General features: G+C 45.1%; 1 protein-coding gene across 2 annotated transcripts in view; it reads right to left on the reverse strand.

Moving 5' to 3' along the window:
* The window catches only part of clcn3 (Cl-/H+ antiporter 3), a 155197-nt gene extending 152603 nt beyond the window's left edge, over positions 1-2594 (reverse strand). For both annotated transcript variants that reach the window (XM_043703467.2, XM_043703439.2), the window contains exon 1: positions 2469-2594. The gene's annotated coding sequence lies outside the window, so the exon portion shown is untranslated. The remainder of the gene's footprint in view (positions 1-2468) is intronic.
* Positions 2595-6340: the final 3746 nt, after the last annotated feature.

Raw genomic sequence — 6340 nt, forward strand, 5'->3', positions numbered from 1 at the left:
TGCACAAATCAGCCCCTTGTTTGCCGACTTGAATCGTTGCTCTTCATATTTAAAAACTTGCACATTCCATACGTTATCCTATCAAGCTGGTATTCAAGCAGTCAATTAGCTTCATCTTAAAATGGTATTATTAACCCTTCCTATGAGAAAAACACTACCAATCTTGTTCTTAACATTGTCGATGTTAATCATGCCCAAATGAATCATACAAATTTTGCCATCCCACCGATCTACTTACAACACTGCTCCTGCAAAAGTAAAACAGCGTCTGTTAGATCAGCAAATATCCATCCACCCTTTACCTCGCATATTCTCCAAAAGCGCTAAGTGACGAATTCCCAGAGTTAAAACAATCAATAACAGAATGTGACACTTTCAATGTCACATGACTCTCACTTTTTTTTTATTGAGGCATCATAGAATGCATTCTCATCGGATGCATCACAGCTTGGCATGGCAACTGCTCTACCCAAGACCACAAGGAATGACACAGAGTTGTGAACACAGCCATCACAAAATCGAGCCTTCCTTCCAATGATTCTGTCTATACTACCCATTGCCCCAGGGTAACAGTGAACATAATCAGAGACCCCGCCACCCTCTTTTGTCTGGCTGATGATACGAAAGTTTGAAAACACACATCAACAGATTTATGAACAGCTTCTTCCCTCTTGTTCTCAGACTTACGAATGGGCTTCTACACCTCCTCTGTGGCTCGAACACTAGATTTGGCTCTATTACCATGATATCCTTGCATAAGGTATGATTTGTCTGGTTAGCATGCAATACAATACTTTTCACTGTATCTCAGTACATGTGACAATAATAAATCAAATCAAAGAACGTGTGTAAACAGAAAGGGGATAATTTCTATCACGGAGAACTTGCTCTTATTACTCCAAACTGGGCTGAGATTAATGGGACAATATTAATAATCATATTTCTTTGAAATGCTTTCAAAACAAATCATGTCTGAATCTTCTCCTTGTTGATTTGCCTCATTTAAAACAGGATAGCAGACACAACAGCAACTTGCATTAAAAAGGATATGAATTCTTTTGGGTTGACAAAGAACATTATAAGTTACATTATAAGTCACCTTGCACGCAGCTTATGAAGTTTAAAGGAAATCTGATAGTGTAGTTTGATAACAACATCGCTCCTTTGAACTTAGTGGGCGGCACGGTGGCACAGTGGTTAGCACTGCTGCCTCACAGCGCTAGAGACCCGGGTTCAATTCCCGCCTCAGGCGACTGACTGTGTGGAGTTTGCACGTTCTCCCCGTGTCTGCGTGGGTTTCCTCCGGGTGCTCCGGTTTCCTCCCACAGTCCAAAGATGTGCAGGTCAGGTGAATTGGCCATACTAAATTGCCCGTAGTGTTAGGTAAGGGGTAAATGTAGGGGTATGGGTGGGTTGCGCTTCGGCGGGGGGGTGTGGACTTGTTGGGCCGAAGGGCCTGTTTCCACACTGTAAGTAATCTAATCTAACTCTTGGAGTCCAGAAATTGATATTAAATGGAGCTCTGTGCATGAACAAATGCATGAGATCCAATTATATGACATTTTACAGTTGTCTCATCTCACATTGCCTGCACACACAACACTGTTGATGCTGCAAACGAAGAATGCAGAAATCCAGAGACAACGCAAAGAGACATCTTTTAATGACTAATAAGATTCAGCTGATCTAATCATTTCTGAAGTGTTTGAATTATTAACAGCCTGAGACTGTTCAGAATATCGTACATTAGAAAATCGTTTTGTTCCCTGAATTTCTGAAACTCACAGCACAACATGAAATGTCAAGCCGTTTGCAGCATCTATTCCCTATACCAGTTTAGCGAATACAGTTAGCCCCTTAGCTGGCTACAAATATATTTCCAGTTCACACTCTCATGCAGCAGCAGCAAAATCATGCTGAGATGTGACTGGACCCCGTGGGGAGAGTTACTGGAGGGAATGATCCTGATAACCACTCTCGACTCGGAGGTTGAAATGTCTACAGTATACGACTGTCAAGGTGATGGGTCAAGTGCTGGAAATTGGATCTCACGTCGATTTCGAAGACAAGAAGCCTTTTTTTTTTATAAAATTATTTATTCGGCCGGTGGGCCCCGCGGGCTTCTTTCAGTGATTATGTGAATCTGTAATCGAGGTTGCTGGCTGGGCGAAGGCATCCTGCTGCATGTGGAACATGCCCATTCTGCAGCCGGAGGCTCTGCAGCCGGAGGCCCTGCCCCACAACCCAAAACTAACGGGACAATCGGGCCCACTCAGCTCAGCCCAGCCCAGCCCGGCGCAGCCCGGCTCCTGGCTCACACGGGGCTTGGAGGAGAACCACCGAGATAAAAACAGCGCCACGTCGGCGGGGATAAATAAATAAATAAGCAATAGTTGTACATAAACAGTGGGGATGGGAAGTCGCGTACACAATACGCAAAGCTGTGCCGTTTCTATTACTGTACCTACTCGGCATATTATCCTCCCGGCTCCTGCTGTCATGGCACACTGAGTGAACCGACGCTCTGACATCGCGAGGCTGGGGCTCGCCTCCCCCCGGCCAGAGCACGCGCGGATCGGGTGATCACGTGCACGTGCTCTTCTCTCTCTCTCTCTCCCCACCACCCGCCTCGGATGGAGTGCGAAGGGCGGGGAGAGCAAAGGAGAGAGATGCGCATGCCCAGCAACGGCCGCCGGGGCGAAAGACGCGCGCGCGCTCAGGAGGTTGCACCAGTCGGGCAAGGTCAAGAAGAAGTCAAAGTTGAAAATCGCACAACGCCAGGTTATGGTCCAACAGGTTTATTTGGAATCACTAGCATTCGGAGTCTGGCTCCTTCATCAGGCAGCTTTGGGAGAGGATCAAAAGACGCAGAATTTAAAACAAATTATAGCTTTTGCTATAAGTTCTGTGTCCTATGACCCTCTTCCACAACCACCCGATGAAGGAGCAGCGCTCCAAAAGCTCGTGCTTCCAAATAAACCTGTTGGACTATAACCTGGTGTCGTGTGATTTTTAACTTTGTCCACTCCAGTTCAACACCGGCATCTCCGCATCAAAGAAAAGTCACACAATACCAGGTCATAGTCCCAACAGGTTTATGTGAAAACTGGATTATACCTCTTCCCACCCTACCTGCTGCAAAAATGCCATCCCGTATTCCCAATTCCTCCACCTCCGCTGGATGTGCTCCCAGGAGGACCAGTTCCACCACAGAACACACCAGATGGCCTCCTTTGAGAGACCGCAATTTCCCTTCCCACGTGGTTAAAGATGCCCTCCAACGCATCTCGTCCACGTCCTGCACCTCCGCCCTCAGACCCAACCCCTCCAAACTTAACAAGAACAGAACGCCCCTGGTGCTCACCTTCCACCCTACCAACCTTCGCATAAACCAAACCATCTGCCGACATTTCCGCTACCTTCAAAAAGACCCCACCACCAGGGATATATTTCCCTCCCCACCCCTTTCCGCCTTCAGCAAAGACCGTTCCCTCCATGACTACTTGGTCAGGTCCACGCCCCCCTACAACCCACCCTCCCATCCTGGCACCTTCCCCTGCCACTGCAGGATCTGCAAAACCTGTGCCCACACCTCCTCCCTTACCTCCATTCAAGGCCCTAAAGGAGCCTTCCACATCCATCAAAGTTTTACCTGCACATCCACTAATATCATTTATTGCATCTGTTGCTCCCGATGCGGTCTCCTCTACATTGGGGAGACTGGGCGCCTCCTAGCAGAGCGCTTTAGGGAACATCTCCGGGACACCCGCACCAATCAACCACACTGCCCTGTGGCCCAACATTTCAAATCCCCCTCCCACTCTGCCGAGGACATGGAGGTCCTGGGCCTCCTTCACCGCCGCTCCCTCACCACCAGACGCCTGGAGGAAGTATGCCTCATCTTCCACCTCGGAACACTTCAACCCCAGGGCATCAATGTGGACTTCAACAGTTTCCTCATTTCCCCTTCCCCCACCTCACCCCAGTTCCAAACTTCCAGCTCAACACCCATGACTTGTCCTACCTGCCTATCTTCTTTTCCACCTATCCACTCCACCCTCCTCCCTGACTTATCACCTTCATCCCCTCCCCCACTCACCTACTGTACTCCATGCTACTTTCTCCCCACCCCCACCCTCCTCTAGCTTATCTCTCCACGCTTCAGGCTCTCTGCTTTTATTCCTGATGAAGGGCTTTTGCCCGAAACGTCGATTTTGCTGCTCCTCGGATGCTGCCTGAACTGCTGTGCTCTTCCAGCACCACTAATCCAAAATCTGGTTTCCAGCATCTGCAGTCATTGTTTTTACCTCGTGAGAGAAAGGAGCCATCCCAGACTGAATTTGACACAAGTCACTTGAAAGAAATTCTGGGGTTTGCATATTAAATCAATCAAAACCTGCATCTCAGTTCTAAATGATTAAAGATTGAAGAACAATCTTAAGAGTGCCCAATACTTTTGTATCAATTGTATCTTATAAATTTAATCTTATAAATTCAATGTGCCATGTCTCCTCTCTCACTAGCACCTGGCGGAGGAGTGAGGCTCCAATAGCTTGTTTTCTAAAATAAACCTGTTAGATACAACCGGGTGTTGAGTGATTTTTGACCTTAGCACAGGTGTAGTGCTCAGTCATCATCAGGGTTTGAGAGTAGAACAGTGTGAATTGAGTGAAGAGGGACAAAATGGGATGAATTAGTAAAGACAGAAAATTGTAAAGCATTAGAGCAACTAAATTAGGTAAGTTGGTAAAGTTGAATGTACAGTTAAATTGCAATAATGATATAGGAGTGTAATTTGTTAAAGAGGGTCAGGATAGCAAAAAAGAATAGAGTGAAGGCATAAGGTAAATTATTAGAGACAAATGGGGTGAATTATGACAATATTAGTAAAGAGTGAAAGCATAGGTTAAATTGAAAAGTGACAGAATTGGGTAAATGATTAAGGAGAGAGGGAATGAGGTAAATTGGAAAAGGATGAATGTGTAGGTAATTCAATAAAGTGAAAGATTATGGATCAGAATAGGACAAATTAATAATGAGTGAATGAAATGGGGAAATTGGTAAAGATTGAAATTACACTTTGTCATTTATATAAATGATTTGGGTGTGAACATAGGAAGTATGATTAATAAGTTTGCAGATGACACCAAACTTGGTAGTGTAGAGTACAGTAAAGATAGTTACCTCAGAATATAGTGGGACCTTGATCAGAAGGGTTGAAGAGTAACAGATTGAGGTGAGTTTTGAGAAGATTTGTAGCTCGTATTGAGGTTCTGGGTGTAGGTTTGCTCACTGAGCTGTAAAATTCATTTTCAGATGTTTTGTCACCATACTAGATAACATCTTCAGTGAGCCTCCAGACAAAGCACTGCTGGTGTTTCCTGCTTTCTATTTATATGTTTGGATTTCCTTGGTTGATGATGTCATTTCTGGTTCTTTTTCTCAGGGGGTGGTAAAAATATGATCCAAAGTCAGTGCGTTTGTTGGTAGAGTTCCGGTTGCAATGCCATGCTTCTAGGAATTCTTGTGAGTGTCTCTGTTTGGCTTGTCCTAGCTTGGATGTGTTGTCCTAGTGGAAGTAATGTCCTTCCTTACTAGTGACAGACGGTCATGTCGGTTTGTGGCTAGTTGATGTTCATGTATCCTGGTGGCTATTTTTCTGCCTGTTTGTCCAATGTAGTGTTTGTTACAGTTCTTGCACGGTATTTTGTAAATTACATTAGTTTTGCTTGATGTCTGTAGAGGGTCTTTCAAGTTCATTAGCTGCTGTTTTAGTGTGTTGATGGGTTTGTGGGCTACCATGATGTCAAGGGGTCTGAATAGTCTGGCAGTCATTTCTGAGATGTCTTTGATGTCGGGGAAGGTGTATAGGGTTTCTGGACGTGTTTTGTCTGCTTGTTTGGGTTTGTTGCTGAGAAATCAGCGGACTATGTTCATTGGGTACCCGCTGTTTTTGAATATACTGTATAGGTGATTTTCCTCTTCTCTGCATAGTTCCTCTGTGCTAGAGTGTGTGGTGGCTCATTGATATAATGTCCTGATGCAACTTCATTTGTGGACGTTGGGATGATTGCTTCTGTAGTTCAATATTTGGTCCGTATGTGTTGTTTTCTTGTAGACATTGGTTTGAAGTTCCCATTAGCTGTTCGCTCTACCGTGACAACTAGGAATGGAGGTTTGTTGTTGTTTTTCTCCTCTTTATTGAACTTTATGGCAGTAAGGGTATTATTGATGGTCTTGAAGGTTTCCACTAATTTGTTGTGTTTAGCGATGACAAAGGTGTCATCCACGTAGCAGGCCCAATGTTTGGGTTGGATGGTTGGCAGAGCTGTTTGTTTGA

This window comes from Chiloscyllium plagiosum, unplaced genomic scaffold, assembly GCF_037043375.1.
Source record: "Chiloscyllium plagiosum isolate Xiang-an unplaced genomic scaffold, Cpla_swu_hap1 HiC_scaffold_2, whole genome shotgun sequence".
In the NCBI taxonomy this organism is placed as follows: Eukaryota; Metazoa; Chordata; class Chondrichthyes; order Orectolobiformes; family Hemiscylliidae; genus Chiloscyllium; species Chiloscyllium plagiosum.